This window comes from Pteropus medius, unplaced genomic scaffold, assembly GCF_902729225.1.
Source record: "Pteropus medius unplaced genomic scaffold, Ma_sr-lr_union100, whole genome shotgun sequence".
In the NCBI taxonomy this organism is placed as follows: domain Eukaryota; kingdom Metazoa; phylum Chordata; class Mammalia; order Chiroptera; family Pteropodidae; genus Pteropus; species Pteropus medius.
The window spans coordinates 285,884-303,379 of record NW_024349802.1 but is presented as its reverse complement, the minus strand read 5'-3'; positions in this window follow the sequence as shown (position 1 = coordinate 303,379).

Sequence of the window (17,496 nt, the reverse complement as noted above, 5' to 3'; positions counted from 1 at the left end):
ACCACAGTCATTTTTCCGGTTCTTCTCCAGGGGCAGAGTATGCTCCCCACAAGCTTCCCATGCGGCCGCACCCCCAGCAGACGGGCAAGTCCTAGAAGGAGGTGGGTGCGTGTGGGCTGCCATCAGAGGTGCTGCCTTGGGTGAGTCTGGAGGTACCAGTCCCTCCGTCCACTCTGCGCTTCTGCTCCCGAGCAGAGACCCCCAATCCGTCAGGAGCCCAGACCTCGCAGCCAAGGGGGACTACCTGCAGGATGAATGCATCGCCATGGAAACCACCTACAGTGAAATCCAGATGTCTGTTTTGGTGGCATCCATCACTGCTAAGCCGACAAATCATACCTGAATTCCTGTCACCAGGAGCATGTCACTTGATCATCACCTGGACAGCCATGGCGCCAGGGACAGATAGGTGGACAGCCCCTCCTGAGGGTCACTCACCCAAGGGCAGCCACGCCAGCTCTCCCAGAGCAAGTGTTTCTGAGATCCTGAGACCGGCCCCCCAGCTTCCCGGCGAGGCCTTCCCGCCCTGTGAGTCTCCCCTGGCCCGGCCCAAAGGCCAGTCCTTCCTCCTCGCTGGTCCCTCCATGGGCGAGTGTCCTCCCCAAAGGATAGCTGGTCTCAGAGAGTCCGTCTGGGGACAGTGACCAGCGCTGGCTGGTCGTCAACCCTGGGGTCAAGAATGCACCGGGCTCGGCAGCCTCTGAGGGGCCCTCGGTGGGCGGTGCTGACGGGCCAGGGGAGGGGACCAGGAAGCGGCCCCACGGCTCTGGGCTCGCTGTCCTCACAGGGGCCTCGTCGAGCTTATGTGTGTTGAAAACTTAAGAACCTTCAGAATCCCATTTTCAGAATCCGCACGTCGCGCTTTTTGCCTTTGCTTCCAGTTTAGTATTTAGTATTTAGCATTTAGTATTTAGCATTTAGTATTTAGTATTTAGCATTTATTTAGTATTTAGTCTGGAGCGTTTCCCCTCGAACGTGGTGTTTCAGTTCAGCGACAGTGTCCCGGAGCTGCCAGCGGGCGCCATCGTGGAGCACACAGGGCTCTTGGGACAGGGCTGTGACCTCTCAGACGGCAGCGTGCAGCCGGTCAGAAGCAGGGCACCTCCGTGTCCCCGGCTTTCCCACGCAGCAGGTGAGCGGGGGCCCCCGACTCGCCGGGGAAGGCGGCTCTGGAAACAGTGGTCGCCTCTGCTCCGCATTGGCTCGCGCACTGCCCTGGCGCCACGCGCATCGCCACGTCGGCGCTGCTGTACACGCCCGTGACAGCGGCCGGGGCTGGGTCTCCGAGGCTTCTGGGAAACCAGCGAGCCCCCGAGGGCAGGCCGTGAGCGTGGCTGGCCCTCAGGTCCTCTACTGGCTGACGAGGGCCCAGGCAGCAGCACCTTGGGGGCACTTCTGGGACCAGGGCTGAAGCCACAGGGCTGGGGCCAGTGACCAGGGGCCGGTCCAGCTGTTGACTGCAGGCCCAGGGCAGATGCGGCCCGAGGCTTTGCCCGGTGAGGGGACAGCCCGTGCATCTCAGCAGGCGACTGGAGAGGGAGAGGGGGTTGCAGCCGGGTCTCCCTGGAGGCCCCGATTACAGAGCGGGCATCCAGACAGATGGGCACAAATGGGCACACCGCGCTGGCACCGGGCGGTCAGTGGACTCTCTGTCTCCGCAGCCTCTCCTGTCCCTTCACGCAGGGTTTTAAGACAAATCCCGGACGTTTTATCATTCTACAGATGTTTCGCATGCATCACGGAAAGGGACCACGCCTGTGTAAATGTCGCCATAACACCCTACTGACCCTTAAAAAATTAGCAACAAAATTTCTTTATTTAATTAAATATTTAGCCAGGCCCAAATTTCCCAGACTCCCCTGTAATTCTTACAGTTTATTTCCATGTCGCTGTGACTGGTCACTCTCTCCTTATGCATTTTGCTAAGAAATCCAGTTACTCGACTCTTCCCACGTCTGACTGCGGTGGCCCGGGCGTCATGCGCCCTATGTGTCCTGTGAGTTGGCAGGTGTCCTGAGGCCTCTGCTGTCTGGGTTTTCGGGCTGCTGGCTCCTGGCAAGGCGTGTCCTCCCTTCTGGCCACTGTCCTGCCTCTGTCGACGAGCTCACTGGGGCTCCTCAGCGGGAAAGTTCTTAGAACTGTCTTTATGTCACCCGCCTGTGACCCTGAGGTGCCTGTTCGTGGGAAAAGCAGGATAGAAAACTTGATGTTTTCCTTTTTAACCCATTTCCAAAATAACGAGTGTCTTCCTCAGAATCCTCTGGAAGTGACCAAGGTGTCTGATCCTGAACACGTGACCCCAGGCCAGAGAGAACCTCTCGAATCTGTTGGTCACATTGTCCCCTCTGTAGCGGGGCCACCTCTAGCTGGCTCCTGAGTCCTTCGGCATGGCCGCCTGAGTGTGGGCAGTGGTGACCTTGTTTCCCAGCACCCCCGGCTTCTCCAGCAGACCGGCCCCTGTAGAGGGAAGTGGGATTTAGGGACCAGAGCGAGCACTCAGTGTGTCCCCTGAAATGGCCGATCATCATTTCTTGGCATTTTTTACGGGTCAGGTTAAAGACATCAAGGCCACCAAGGTCTAGGGACTCACCCAGTGGGCACTCGGAGACCACAGGTGGGGAGCAGGAGGGGCGCAGGCCGGGGAGTAGGTTGGACAGCGTGGGCAGCCCTCAGAGAGCGGGCGGCGTGTGAGTGTGTGGGAGGCAGGTGCTGACTGGGCGAGTGTGCGCCAGGGCCAGACCCCTGTCTGGTCTCGGCTCCGGGGGCTCCCTGAGCGCCCAGCCCCCCCACCTGTCCCGCTCCATCACGTGCTCACCCCTCCTGTCCCCTAACACCCTTCTAACGCCTTTCCTGACCAGCCTTCATCTGGTCAGGCCCAGAGTCTGTCCACGGGGCTCTGGACGTGACTTGACCCCAATGCCTGCAGAGCTGGCAGGAAGTCCTCATGTGCCTGGCCCACAGCTGTTTGCCCGCCCTCCAAGCAAACCAGTGCCCCAGGCGCCCCACCAAGGCCAGGGTCCCCCCACTTCTGCCTGAGCCCCACCTGCTGGCGCCTGCTCCGTATGCCTAGGGCTCCAGGGCGGAGGGGGCCCAGAGTCCGAGGAGAAAGTGTGGTTTGCAGGACGAAGCGAATAAGCGTGGAAGAACCACCTGAGAGTGGCCAGAAGGGACGAGGAGAAACGGCCACACTCTTAACGTCCAGTGTCTTCTCAGAGTGGCCCTTCCGGTGGCTCTGAAGGACACGGAGGGCGGCCAGGCCCGAGAGCCCCCAGGAGACACTGCACTCAGGGACAAAGATGGGGTCCACTAGGACCCCACACACCGTGCGGTCGCCACACCACCCCGTGCCCAGCCTGACCCCGTGGCCTGAGGTGCCTGCGATGGGCCTCCTCAGCCCAGGAGGGCCTGCGCCCAGGACCCGCGGGCCCGCACGGGGACGCAGCCTGGGCTCCGACCCGTGCTTTATGCAAGGACAGGCAGCACCGGAACATTCTGAGTTTGTTAATTTTATTATTTGGTTCTCAAACTAGGCTTTACCTCAGGGCTGAATGAATTTGTTGGCATAAATCTTTGTAGAAATGATCTGCACAAATTCAAACTGACACCGTGGGGGAGACGGCTGGTTGCCACGGCAACGTGAGAGCGGGCCTTAATTCCGCTCTATGAGCCTCGGATGCCGGATGCCAAGTGCACGAGGCGGCCGGCCCCACGTCCCAGGCCCTCAGGGCCAGGCTGTGCCGCCGGCAACATCGCCTGCAATGTCCCGGCTGCAACGTCCCGGCTGCTCCCCATGTCAGGGCCTCCAAATCCCACACACGGCCGGGACGGAGCACTCCGGGCTCTCTGAGGCTCTGGGAGAAGAAGCAGGTCTAGCTGGGCCGTCAGCAGCCACTCAGGTTCCAGCGGCAGGGCCTGGACACTCCCCTGGGAGAAGGGAGCCAATGCCTACAGTTCTCTGAGCCACGCTGTGACAGCCCAGTCACAGTGCTGACCACCCCCAGGCCCTCGTCTGACCTTTGACTCCGTCCATCAAGTCGCCGGTCTTCAGGTGGCCCCAGCACCCTCCCCACGCATCCCTGTTCTCCACAGACAGGGTCCAGACGCCAGAGGTGCAGAGAGAACTGGCCGTCGGTGCGGGTCTGGGCATGGGGATCCGGGAGTCTGGCCCTCTGGCCAGCAGCGGATAGGCTCTGCCCCGCAGGTTCCCCTCCCTAACGAGGTGTGCCCGCGGCTGCCAGCCCTGTGCTGGGCCCGAGCAGGTCCAGCCGCCCCCGGAGCACAGATCAGGTGGCCATCCCACTCCGCTCGAGCAACTTGCGGGGGAAAGGACATCGGCTGAAGGGAAGACTCGGAGGCTCTGAGCAGAGGTCAGGGCCCTGACAGCCCCGAGGGCGGAGTGGCCTGTCCTGTGGACGCAGACCCACACCTGCAGTGTAAACACCTTTGGTGGGGAGTCCTGAACCCGCAGAACGTGCTGAAAAGCTGACCTTTCCAGAGAGCGGAGACCCAGGGTGCTGAGAGGCGCCAAGAGCCTGCAGACCGCTGGAGACGCCGTTTTCCAGGATAAAGTGAACCTTTTATTCGGATTAAACTGCAGACGTGCTCAGCTGCGGAAGGGTTCCCAGCGCCGTGGCGGGGCCTGTGTCTAACAGATTTTCTTTCAGAAGACGACTCTGTGCATCAGGAAGTCAGGCGGGCCGGGAGGACACCAAAACTCCATTTCCACGGCAGGGCACGGGCAGAAGGCGCCTGAGGCTGGTCTCGCTGGGGCGAGTCCCCATCACAAAGCATGGTGCCTGCGATTTCCAAAACGCAGCCGTGGCCAACGGGGTCCCCCTAAGCTCTCAGAGCTAAGGCCGTTGAGCTGAGGCTCGCTGCCCCAGCGGTTGGTCGCTCTGAATGCACAGGCCCGCCCACTGCGCCCTGGGCCTGCTGTCCCCCACCCACCAGGCGGGACCAGAAAGGCTCCACAGAGCAGCCGCAAAGGGCAGGGTGGCCAGCAAAGCATCTGACTGTCCCATGCCTCGGCTTCCTGACCCCACAGGCTGCTCCATGTGGCGTACAGAGTGCCACCGGCCACATGGGCTTGTGCGGGAGGACTACGGCTCCCCAGTCCCCACCACCAGGCTCAGGCACCCAGGTCTGCAGCAGACGCCCCTCCGTGTCAGCTCCAGGTCCTGGGCACCCGGAGGCCACGGCTGAGGAGGGGCTGGTGGCACAATGTGAGTGGCAGCGGCTGAACAAAGTCAGAGGCCCACAGATGTGGTTCCTGGGACAGCCCTCGACGTGCAGCAGCACAGCCAGCTCTTCCCGAGGGACACCACCCTCACCCAGGTCACTGCCGTGGTTCAGGGTGTCGGCCACCCTTGGGTCCAGCCCATGAAGTGTAGGGTCAGAAGGGTTGTGGCCGGCCAGGACTGTCTGCCAATGGCCCCCCCCATAGGGTGCCCCAAAGCACCAAGGACCCTCTGTGCACCCCCCGGACCCCAAGGGAGTCTGGGGTTTGAGAAGACGGGCCCTTCCGAGAGTATAGGCCTGGCCCCGGGCATGCGGGACGGTGCTGAGGCCCAGGCCGGCCCCCAGCCCCTCCGCCTCCACCGGCACCTCTGCCGGTCTTCCGGGAACCGGCCCCCGTGGGGTTTGGGAAGCCCCGGTTCTGGTCACAACTATGCTCAAAGGCCAGGGCAGGTCACTGGCTTTCTGGGGCAGGGCATGGGGACCGCACACAAGGCTGTGCACAGAGCAGGTAGGGGCTGGCGAGGGCGGAGGCCGGGCTGCCACGCTGACCCCTCCTCCGAGCCCCTCCCACTGCCCCCGAGGGGCGTCCACGCCTGTCTTTCTGCCATCTCTGGGCTGGGAGACCATGGGGGCTGCAAAGGGTTGACCTAAGTTCACCTTGCATCCCATACCTGGACAGTCTTGGTGGAGGGAGCTACAGGTGGGCAGGATGGCAGGGCACACGTACTGTGGAGACCATCCCAGCCTGGGGCAACTGGGCAGAACACCCCTATTCAGGGTGGGTCCTCCCTCCCTCCCCTGTCCCACTAGCCCAGGACCACTGGCCGTGTCCCCAGGGAGCTCCGAGGCCACCCTGCTCTGACAGCCACCCCTGGGCACCTGGAGCTTCACCTCAGCCCTGGGGTTCATGCTCTCATCCGAGGTTCAGACTCATCACAGCGTCCCGCAGAGGGTGTTGGGGACACCCTGCTCAGAGACCGAGGAAGCCAGAGCTGCATCTAATTCCTTTATTCCTAATGACACCTCCAATAGTACAGGCCCAGGCCCCTCAAACTCCAGGGACAGAGGGACTTGGGGACTCCAGAGCAGGTTCTAGTGTCACAGCCTTTGAGACTGAAGGAAAGAGTGAGGTCTCCCTCAGGGTCCCAGGAGAGGTGCGCGGCCCCCCAGCAGCGAGTGCCTGGAGCACTGAACTGGGGGCCCCCAGGCAGGACCCCGCCTCCTCCCCCCACCCCGCCCCTGCTGTCTGGCGTGGGGGCTGGGACCTGGGCGGGGCAGGGGACCGATGGGGCTCTTCGTGCCCGGCATGCCGTCCGCAGAGGCAGGTCGCCCTGCTGACTCACGCTGGGGAGGACGCAGCGTGGGCTCCCTGCGCTCACACTTGGGTCCGTGACGTTTCAACGCGAGGACCGTGACGGTTCCTCCAGAACCAGTGTCCTTATTCACACTTCCGTGCTCTAGCCTCAGTGGCAGGGGATCCCTTCAGAACCAGAGTAAAGCCGCCAGTTCTCCTCCTGCCTCCCCCTTGCGGGGACCCGTCTCGACATGCGTCGTCCGACCCTGTGGGAAGGCAGGCAGACCCGGCCCGTTGTCTCTTTAAATCAGCTCTGCAGCGTGATGGGCACGGGAAGAACCATTCCCAGCCTGCCGCAGGGAGCCAGCCACAGCGCCGCCGCCTCCCCCACCCCCACGGTCACGGCTCCGCTTCCCGCCGGTCCTGTCCCCGGCTGTCGCCCTCGGAAGCAGGCGCAGAGGCGGCTGGCATTCCTCGCGGGGTGCTAGGAGCTGCCGGCTGAGGATCGCATCGAATGTCTGCTCGCCTGGCTCTGCCTCCTCCGGGCTGCAGCCTGCAATCTGTTGATCCCGCCGCTCCGAGCCTCAGCCTCTGCCCCTCGGAATGGAAAGCCGCTCCCCAGACCGGGTGCCCTGCTGTGCCCCGCCGGCCAGAGGAAGCTCTGCGCTCTGGCCACTCCAGCTGTTTCTGCCAAAATAGGTGAGAAGTTGGGCCGAGTCTCCGTGGGGTCTGCGTCGCGGGGGGGCGGGGGGGGCGCGGTCGGAGCCGCTGGCTGCAGTGTCCGGTCACCGCCGGTCTCGGGCACAGCGCCAACCTGGGTGAGGCGAATCCCACTGTTGGAAATGAGGGTTCTGAACAGGTCGGGGTTAAGCCGAGGGCAGGCAGCTGGCCGAAGCCGCGGCCGTGCGGGGGACGCCGGCCACATCCAGGAGGCCGTTCTCTGGAGAGGCGTTCAGGTTTGGGAGCCCGTGACTGGGACCGACAGACATTTCCAGGCTCTGTGCACTGGGCTGGCGGCTGTGGTCTCCTGTGAGGTGAAGAGCGAGCAGGTTGGCTCCTGGGGGCCGTGTGGCTGCCGCGGCGTCCGCCCTGAAGCCCGGTCGTCCGGAATCTGTGCGAGCCCGGCAGGCGCAGCCCTGAGCCAGGCAGCCCCACAGGCTGGCCGGGCTGAGAGCAGCCGAGACGCGGCAAACTTCGGGGCCGTGGCGAGGGGGGCAGCAGCAGGACCCGGCCCCGACCAGGCCCTGTGTTCGCAGGTGGACGCAGCCTCTGCACCCTCGCCCCTCTCACGGTCACCCCCAGGCCCGGGGCCTGGGGTTCGACCCCGTGGCCGTTTGGGACTGCGACCTCTGGACAGCCATGGAGTCTGGCGGGGAGAAAGGTGCCACATAGTCGGCCGCCGGGGACGCCACCTCCATCCACCCCGCGCCCGCCCTTGGTGACCTCACAGCGCCCATGGTGAGTCCACGCCGAGGGCGGCCGCCCCACTCACGGAGGCCCGGGTGGAAAAGCGAGTGGTCTTTGGTCAGCTGGCAGGCAGTGGGCGCGTGCCGGTCCTCAGGCGTGGGGCCGGAGAGCGGAGACGCTGGCCCCCGGGCTGCCCGGCGGGCGGCTCCTGCTGCGTGGGCCCCACCAATTAGCTGGTGGCTGCCGCAGTGTTGAACCGCTCCCTCGGTGGAGGGCGCATGGCCCTGAGCCCCCGCCCCAGGTTGGAACCGGTGACACCTTCTCTGGCCTCAGTCCAGCGGGGTCCGTCCCTCTCCAGTCCTGTGCCTGGCCCACGGCCCTCCCGCGGCAGCCTTGCCGGTCCCCCTGCTCCTCGAAAAGTTGACAGGACGGCAGGGGGCTGGGGTGGGCTCCGGTAGCACATGCAGCAAATGTGGGGAGGATGTCTCTCTCACCGGAAAGGGGTTACAGCCGCCGTCAGCAGCAACGGCTCACGAGGGGCTCGACCTGACGGCGTGTATGTGCCTCGCTGTGGCTGCCGCCGGCCTGGGCTCCGGGAGCGTTGATGGCAGAGTCAATAATGCATTGTGTGTGTTCGTAAGGGACAGCGGCAGAGCGCGTGCGGGGAATGCTGATGGCGTAGGAAGTGCAGCCGTGGGCAGCCGTGGCACCGACGCCCACCGCAAGCCCTCAGTGCAGGCCGGTCGCCTGCTCCGTGAGGAGTGGTCTGTCTGAGTCGGTCGTTCATTTTCTTCTTGATTACGAACGTGCAAACGAGACAGACGCTCTCTGCCGACACCCAGCATCACTCCCAGTAAGGCCCGTGCCTTGGAGGCGGGGGGCGGGGGGCGCCAGCAAGCTGCCGCTCAGACACCTGGGCACAGGCTGCTCGTCAGCGGGCACAGCAGCCTGGCCCGGCCCAGCTTCGGAGGACACCTGTTGACAGCAGGTGCCACGCCCAACGTGGCCGAGGCCTCCAGGCAGCAGCTTTCGAAGATTTTCACCCTCAAAGTTGGATCCTCGTTTGCAAGTGGACGCTACCATTGGCAGGCGGGGGATGAGCCGAGAGGGGCTGCAGGTGGCACGGCCGGCCCGGCCCTCCAGGGCCCACAGGGCCCCGTCTTCAGCTCCCCGTCTGTCTCTGGCCCGTCGGCCCTTCCACACAGATTTGTGTAGGGCTCCCCCAAACCGAGCAGCACACCCCCCGTCTGCTCGGTGCCCCTCCCACACCCTCACCCTCCGTTTCAGAGGACTGGTCTGCACAGCACCACCCTGGTCCCAGCATGCTGGCCGGTCCAAGACCAGGTGACCCTTGCCTAGAGAGCTCAGATTACAAGTTTGTTGTGTTTTTGTTCTTAATGACGTTACACGGGAGCATTTCCGAGAGGAGCCGCGCACGCCCGGCCTCACTCGGGCGCCAATCCTGCTGCAAGCACCTTCCCGCACCTTCCCGCGGGTCTGAGTCTGAAGTGCAGACACCTGGGCAGCTATACCCGCTCCTCCCAGGCGGGCAGGGAAGCCTGGAGCCCCAGCCAGCGGGCGGCGCGGCCGGGGTCAGCACGCAGCCTTCTGGATCCCGGGTGTGAGGTTGGCTGGCACGCTGGAGGAGCCTGCGGCCTCACACTGAGGCTCGGCTGCGCTGTGCTCCGCCAGCCTCCAGCGGGCCCGCGCCCGGCAGCCCAGCCTCCAGGGTCTGAAGCCCAGGCCGCCAGCCCCATGCCCCTCACCACGGCTGGTGCACTTAGGGCTCAGATGTCAGTGGGTGCAGGGTGCACGGTGCTTCGTGTCCTGTGGTCCTGTGACCCTCACGCTTGGCTGGGGGAACAGCCTCTCTTCAAGAGAACAGAGTGGCAGGTTTGGCACGTGGACATCGTCCGAACCGCTACACTTCCTGTTTCTCCTCAAAGCAGAGTCCGCGGCCTGACTGTGGCCACGCTGTCCCTGGGAGGGAGGCAGCCCGGGCAGCGCAGACAGTGCTGGCCGGGAGGGGACCGCGGATGGAGGCCTGCTCCGGGGGTGTGGCCTCCCGTGTCTCCCCGAAGCTGCAGCATCCGCTCCGCGGTCACCAATGTGCAGTCCCCAGTGGCACAAAAACCACGCGGTGGCTTCGCTTCAGGGCGGCCCGGGCCAGGGGGTGCCAGCGGCAGCAGGGCTGGGGCTCTCGTGGAGACCCCAGCAGAGTCCCTGTGCGCTTCAGACTCGGGGTCACGGGAGTGTCGTCAAGCTACACCTGCAGGGGCCCGAAGCCAGGACGGGGCGAGAGGCCAGGCCTGCCTGGCCGAGCTTGGAGCAGAGACACGGCGTGTTCGGCACACCTCTCCCCCGCAGAGAAGCACCCCACATTCAGAGAGCAACGAGGGAATTAAACCCCCAGAGAGACCGGGCGGGCACGGGGCGGGGACCCGGAAGCCTGGGGCCACAGGTGAAAGGCAGAGCCCGGTCACGGCAAGCCGGGCGGGCGTCCAGGAGGCCCAGGGGGTGGGACCCGTGGACCTGGGCCCAGAGCTGGGGGTGCGTGCGGTGGTGGCAACCCACTCCCAGGGGGCTGCGCGCCTAGGAGACGGTGCTGCAGGCTGCAGACGCTTCAGAGTCAGCGAGTTCTTCGCTGCTCTTAACTCAGGCTGGTGTCCAAACTAGTCAACTCTTGTAAAACCTACCTTTACCCCCGAAACGGGGAGTGTCACCCCCCTAATGCGTCCCCTTAACGCGGATGGTTAAAGCGAGCAACCCCCGGTCTGGAAGGAACACGCCTCGATGTTTCTCCGTGTGTCTCTCTGCAAAGCTCGGTGATCTAGCAGCCCACACGCCCCTCCGGAAAAAAACTGCAACAAACTATGTAAATGTAACATTCAATTAGGGTAATTTGTGCTCTGGGTGAATAAATTACTTATCTTTTGCCTCTGCCTTTCCCCCGGGAACACTCTGATGAAAGGTTGACAGATCAATAAGAAGCAATTATCATTAAAAAGGCGACTAGGGACATCAGGCGCTAATGAAATCAGTCTTGGTTGGTTCAGAGCCGGGAGGAAGGGCGTCCCAAGTGCCCCAGCCGCCCGCGGGCCCAGCCGTGTGCCCCACTGCATAGCAGAGAACGCGTGGACAGCCAGCAAGTCCCGCCTGGCAGAGGCCCGGCGGGGCGAGAGGCCTGGGCTCTTCACCCTGCCCCCCATCCCGGCTCCCCAGCCTTTCTGCTGTGAGGTCTGAGCCCCTTCCGCTGTCTCTGGTCCTAAGGCTGCTGCTGGCCGTCCAGAGACGTCGGTCTGGCTGCGTAGACCACGGACCCGGCAGCCGCGAGGACTTGCTCCCGATGCCTGCAAAGTGGGTTCTCCCAAGAAGAACTTGCACACGTGTGAACTTTAAAATATAACATGTATCTCCATTCCGCATTACCTACTTTGAATTTTAAATGTCACCTCTAAAAATGTAGAAAGGCGCTTCTGATAACTGATTTGGAGAAAGAAAAAGCTGGGGGCCAGAGGAAGTTGAATTTTTCTCACAGAACGTGCACGGTGGGTGCCGCTCTGGGGGTCGGAGGCCCCCTTGCTGCTTCACCACCCCGCAAGCCTCAAAATGGGGCCCTCAGAGGAGAGGGCGGTGCCTGAAAACGGGGTGACCCCCGGCGGCACCCTGGGAAACGCCTGTCTGGAACCACGCTCTCAGATGCTCGCCCACGGCGGGCTTTTTTCGAGTTCCTGTTTCGCTTTACACAAAGGGGGCTCGTGTATGTGGCTAGAAACTGACGGGTAAGACGTGTTTGGACGTAAGCTCTGACGGGTCCTGGGCGCCGGACCGCGGGTGACAGGGCGTGGCTGCGGCACGGCCTCACCACGGCCGGCCTGCTCGGTGCCCAACCCACCGGGACTCAGGGGTCTGACACGGCATGAAGGGGGGGCTTTGGGGGGCAGTGCCAGTCCCCGCAGTTCACACCACACTGACAGCGCCCCCGAGAGAGTCTGTGAAGGGACACGGGTCCCCAGAGGGGCGGACCCCCACCCCGGGCCATTCAGCAGGAGGATGAGGTCGCTGGTCCTGATAGAAGCAGGGCCAGAGCTGGACGCAGGGTGGACGCTGCCGCCGTGGTGAAGACCATGGGGCTGGGGGCCTGGGCTGCGTGTGGAGAGAGCCAGGCTGCTGTAGGCCCCGGTTGATGTCACAGGCGGGAAGAACCGTGGACTCCCGTGGAAAGAATCGCCTGGGGACATCGCTGGCTCCCGGACAGCCCCCGCCTGCCAGCAACCAACTCACGGAAGAAACGGCGGAGAAGACAGTTCAGCATCAGGAGTCAACCGAGAAAAGTGGCTTTTCCTCGACTTTTGCAACGATTCGCATTTGGCAGGAAGCGTGGCGAATGTAGGCTAACCTTAGAACTCTCGGGGCCACCAGGGTCCCCTTCCTGCCATCGCTCGACAGCAGGTGATCCCGAAGTCAGGGTGCTGAGTCAGGGTGCACGAGGGCTTCGGGCGAAGGCCCGGGGCGGCGGCGCCCTGTCACTCTGCAGCTCAGCCCCTCGCTCTCATCTCTTTTCTCCAGCAGGCAATTCTGTCCCTTGTCACACATGCCTGTCCTCGCACAGGCGAAGGGTCCTCGTTGCAGGGCGGAGGGTCCGGCTGCTGACCGCCAGCCCTCACTCGGATGTGGGTGTGAGACCCGGACGGCTTCCTCAGTCAGCCGGGGCCAGGCCTGCAGGACACGGGACGCGGGCCCCCGAGGCCTTCCTGATCAGCCGGAGCAGGCGGGACCTCTGGGCATCCTGCGATCACACTGTAGCCATGCTGTCCCCATCACCTGGAAGCTGGCATCGCCTGGCTGTCTTTCTCCTGAGCTCATGATTCAGTGGGACCTCGGGCTCCCGAAGCCCACCTGGTCCAGAAGGGGGAGCCTGCTGTTCCGGGCACATCCGCACCTGCCCTGCAGAATTCCCAGTCTGCGGAGTCAGGACCAAAGCCTGGGGCCACCATGGTCTCCAGCCTGCAGTGTCATGGCCCCTCTTCCTTGGCGATATATGGTCATCTCCTTATTCTAAACCAGGGCACTACTCGTGGCCTCGATTATTGGCCAGGTCCCGTCTTTCACACCGTGAGGCACCCTCCTGGCCTCAGGGACTCCTATGCAGAGGCCTCCGTGCTGTCACGGCAGTAACCGGTGGAGCCTGGTTACGAGGGAGAGCCGTGGGGCGGGGCTGCCCCATCCCCCAGTAGGAGAGCACCCCACTGGGGCAGTGTCCCATGTAAGCCGTGGGGCAGGCCCTCTGGCCGTGGGAAGTATCTGCTCCGCTGGGACCGGCCGGTCTCCCCCAATCAGAACACACACCGGCAACGTGCAGGGCGGGGCGGGGCCCGAACGGGTGTGCAGGCTCGGCCACGCCCCACACGGACTCCTCTGTGTTCCCTGCAGGATCTGAAGACCGTCCTCCCCCTGCCCCAGCACCCAGGGGAGCTCCTGCACCCCGTGGTGTACGCCTGCACCGCCGTCATGCTGCTGTGCCTCCTCACCTCCGTCGTCACCTACCTCGTGCACCAGAGGTGAGGCCCTGCTGCGGGCGAGACTTCGGCTTCTGCCATCAATGCAAACCCTAAAGCGGGATCTACCCTCGGGGGGCAAGAAGACCCTGGAGGGTGTGTCACACATCGTGGGGGCCCTGGGGGCGGCCGAGCATCGGGGATGGCTATGCTCCCACCCTGGGCCTCCGCGGAGCCATCGTACCGGTTGGCACAGTGTCAGGTTGGGCACCCGGAGGCCCGTCCCTGGGAAGAGTGAGAGCAGCTGGCAGATCCGGACGCCTTTTTCCCAGGGTGTGGGGAGGTCTAGTCGGCTTTCTACTGACCTGGTTTCCTGGCTACCTCTGCCTGGCAGTGGGGAGATGACCACGTGCGTCCCCACCCCTGGGAAGTGAGGAGGACCCCTGGTCACGGACAGGGTCTAGCCCAAGTCCAGGTCGTGGACAAAGCCGAGGCCATGGCCGGAACCGTGCTCGAGGGAAGAGGCTTGGGCGCATGCAGGGCCAGTCACAGCTGGCTGCAAGCGTGGACTGGGCAGTCTCAGTCGTGGCTGAGGCGTGGGCATGGAGCGGTCACAGCCACAGGCAACACCTGAGTCCAGGTCCAGACATCATGAGCAGGGCCGCCTCGTGGTCGGTCGGTCACAGCTTCCTCTCAAGGTGTCAGACACCTACCGGCTCAGAGAGGGAAGAGGTGCACCCCAGGGACCAGGAGCTTCCGCCCCCTCCGCCCTGTGACTGGGCAGGGCCTGGGTGTCCTCGCTCGTCGTCAGCCAGGCTGTCTGAGACTGCTCAGAAACCCTCTCACCCTGACACAGTGGTCCAGGGCGAGCTCACACCACCCCCCGGGCCGCACGCCAGGCGGGCTCGGCACAGCCCGTTCGCCGCTCCCTCGGCCAGGTCCTTCGGAGTCTGGCCCAGCCCAGCTGGTGCCCACGGTCTTCAGCCCGGTTCCCGCGCCCACGCTGTGCCGAGGCGCTGGCTCCGAGGTGACATCCACGTTCCCCGCAGAGCCATCCGCATCAGCCGCCGGGGCCGGCACGCGCTGCTGAATCTCTGCCTCCACGCGGCCCTGACCTTCACGGCGTTCGCCGGCGGCATCAACCGCACCGAGTCCCCGACGCTGTGCCAGGCGGTGAGTGCCGTCCCTGTCTTCATTCTGCCACAGAGGGAAAGGGTTTACGGCACTCCCCGCGGAGGGGGCGTGGGCACGTGTCTGCTGTGCGCCGCTCAGACCTGCTCGCGAGGGGGGCCTGACATCCGGGCATCTGTGCTGCAGCCAGGTGAGTCTGGCTGTTTTGCTCAGCGTTCATTCATGTAAATAATTTGTTTTGCGAGTGGGCCAGCTTGCTCCGAGGCCTATGGGGCATGTTCACTAGAGGCTCACAGTCCAGGATTTAAGAACAGGGTCGCGCCCTACCTCTCCCACCGAGGCTAGAGGGGCTGGGGTGCAGGACGTGGCCAGGTCAGAATCCACAGACGCCGACACCGGACTCTGAATCCGGCAGCAGGCCCATCAGCAGCAGGCAGCCAGGAAATCCAGGCCCCAGAGACACACGCAGAGCCAGGGAGGAGCGTGCTCTGTCCCTCTCGGCTGACAGGGGAGACACAACTACCCTCAGCTCCAACAGCGTTCGGAAGAGGCCCTTCCACCAACCAGAAGCCCGGGAGAGGAGACCCCTCCCTGGCCCCTCCATCCCCCCCTGCCTGGCCCACGATCATGTCCCAGCTAACCTCCAGGCAGACAGGCACCTCCTTGTGGACTGTCACCTCCATGTGGACAGTCTCCTCCAGGCGGACAGTCTCCTCCAGGCGGACAGTCACCGCAGGTGGACAGTCACCCCAGGCGGATACCCAGGTGGACAGACACCCTAGATGGACAGTCCCCTCCATCTGGACGGCCACCCCAGGAGGACAGTCCCCTGCAGCTCCCCGGTGTGAGGGTAAGGGCTGCCCACAGACCACAGAGCCCTTCACCAAGGACTCACCCCAGTGACTTCTGTCATACTGTGGGCACGTGTGCCTGGGCCGCGTGGAGGGAGCTCTCGCAGCTGGCACCAGAGAGGGTCGCCGTGTCCCCGACAAGCATTGTCTGATGGCTGTGGGGCTGCCGCACGAGAGGCCCTATCCACCTGCACAGACGGCAGAGGCCGGTGACTCACCCCAGGGGCCGGTGGGCACGAGGCTGTCACTGCCGGGGTGCCGTGGGGAGGCGCTGGCAGTGAGCTCCCACCCCCCCACCCCCGCCACCCACCCACAGCGGGGCACCACACCTGAGACAGCACCTGTCCAGAGCCCGGCGCCCTGAGACCCGCCCCCCAGGCCGCTGTCCACGGAGGAGACGTCACTCTTGCAAACGCGCATCACAGAGCAATCCCGGGCCCAGCACCCACCGAAGACCACGCCGAGGGGCGGACCACATCCATGGCCTTTCCGCAGCGTGGACACGGCCGCAGCCAGCGCGACAGGACAGCCGGTCTCTGCTCAGCCTCTGAGAGCTGCGGGGGAGCAGCGCGCGTCTGGACCGCGGCCCGGTGGCCGTCCCACGTCCTCGTGGCTGCTCGCCAGCACGCACTCCGCAGAGGGGACCCGCGGGGATCACGGCCCGGCAGCCCGCCCCCCACCAGAGACCGGGGAGCTGGCCCATGTCTGCCGGGCACCCTCGTGGCACCCAAGGCCCAGCCGGCTCAGCCGGGGCGACGACTTGTGCGCGGTGGGCGAAGCCCACGGAGCCCATGTCGCTGTGAGGGACGCCCAGGCAGGGGGGTGGGGACCTCGGCGAGCCCTCGGGGCGCCCTTCTCCCTGTGGCCTGAGACCAGGAAGTGCGGGACGCTGTGGCGGCTCCGCTGTGTGTCCATCTGACGAGGTCGCACATGCTTTGTGTCTGTCTGTGCAGCACTGGGCGTGGTGTCCAGTGGATGGCCACCCCCTGCTGGGCGGCCTCATCCATTGCTGAGGCCTGAGCGGAGTCAAAGGCCGAGTGGGAGCAAACGCTCTGCCCGCTGGTCTCAGGGCACGGCCTCGGCCTCCTGTCCCTGGGCTCGGCCCCCTGGCTCCCAGCCGGCCCCCTCAGACCTCGCACCTCCTCAGCCCCCACGGCCGCCTGAGCCAGCTGGTTATAGGCAGCCAGGCTGGCCCCACCCTGACCAGCGACCCCAGCCACCGCCTGGTACAGGCGCAGACCCCTCAGCCACCCTCCCCCGTCCAGGCGGCTCCACGGGGCAGTGAAACGAGGGATGGGAGGTGGCCCGGAGCTCTGGGAGGCAGAGAGAACAGGCGGTTGTTATGGCAACAAAAACTGACCGTGCGCCTCATTAAAGCACTGACGTCACGGACACGGACAGACGCTGCCCTCACATAACGAACGCGGGCCAGCGAGCGGCCAGGCTGTCCGAAAGCTGGGCGCTGTCCTGCTACCTCCCCCAGTGTCCGGCCCGCGGAGCTGTGTGGAGCCGGAATTCTGCGGCTGACACCCTGAAATCGCAGTCGGCGAGCGGTCTGGGCGGCAGTCTGGGTGAGGCTCAGAGCCGCCCCTGCCTTGCGCCTCCAGGCTCCAGACGCTCCCTGCCCTCCTGGCCGGTCTCCCCACCCCAGGCTCAGCTCCTCCCGAGGACGCGTCTCTGACCGTTGCTATTTGTACGTGACAGCAGCCACACTGCTGCCCTCTGGGGAGAAAGTCAGGCCACCCTTCCATCGAGGGCCCCGGCTGTGTCCAGAGCAGATGACCCCTCGGCTCCCGGGCTCCCCACTGCCAGCCAAGCGGGGCGAGGCTGAGTGCTCGGGGCGGAGCTCAGGGCCTTGGCGCCCAGGCCGGACGAGGAAAAGCCCGGACCCGCCCACCGCAGCCTCCTCCGAAGCCCTGAAAGCAGGGGGGGGGGGCTTCCCGCCCACCCACATCCCCGCCGATCCCGGTGGAGTTTTCTCGGGTGAAAACTGAACACTGCGCTTAGTAAATCTCTGCGACGGTGCCTCGCTGGCCTTGGTCAGAGAATCTGTTCCCCACGTTTCTGTCCTTTCCAG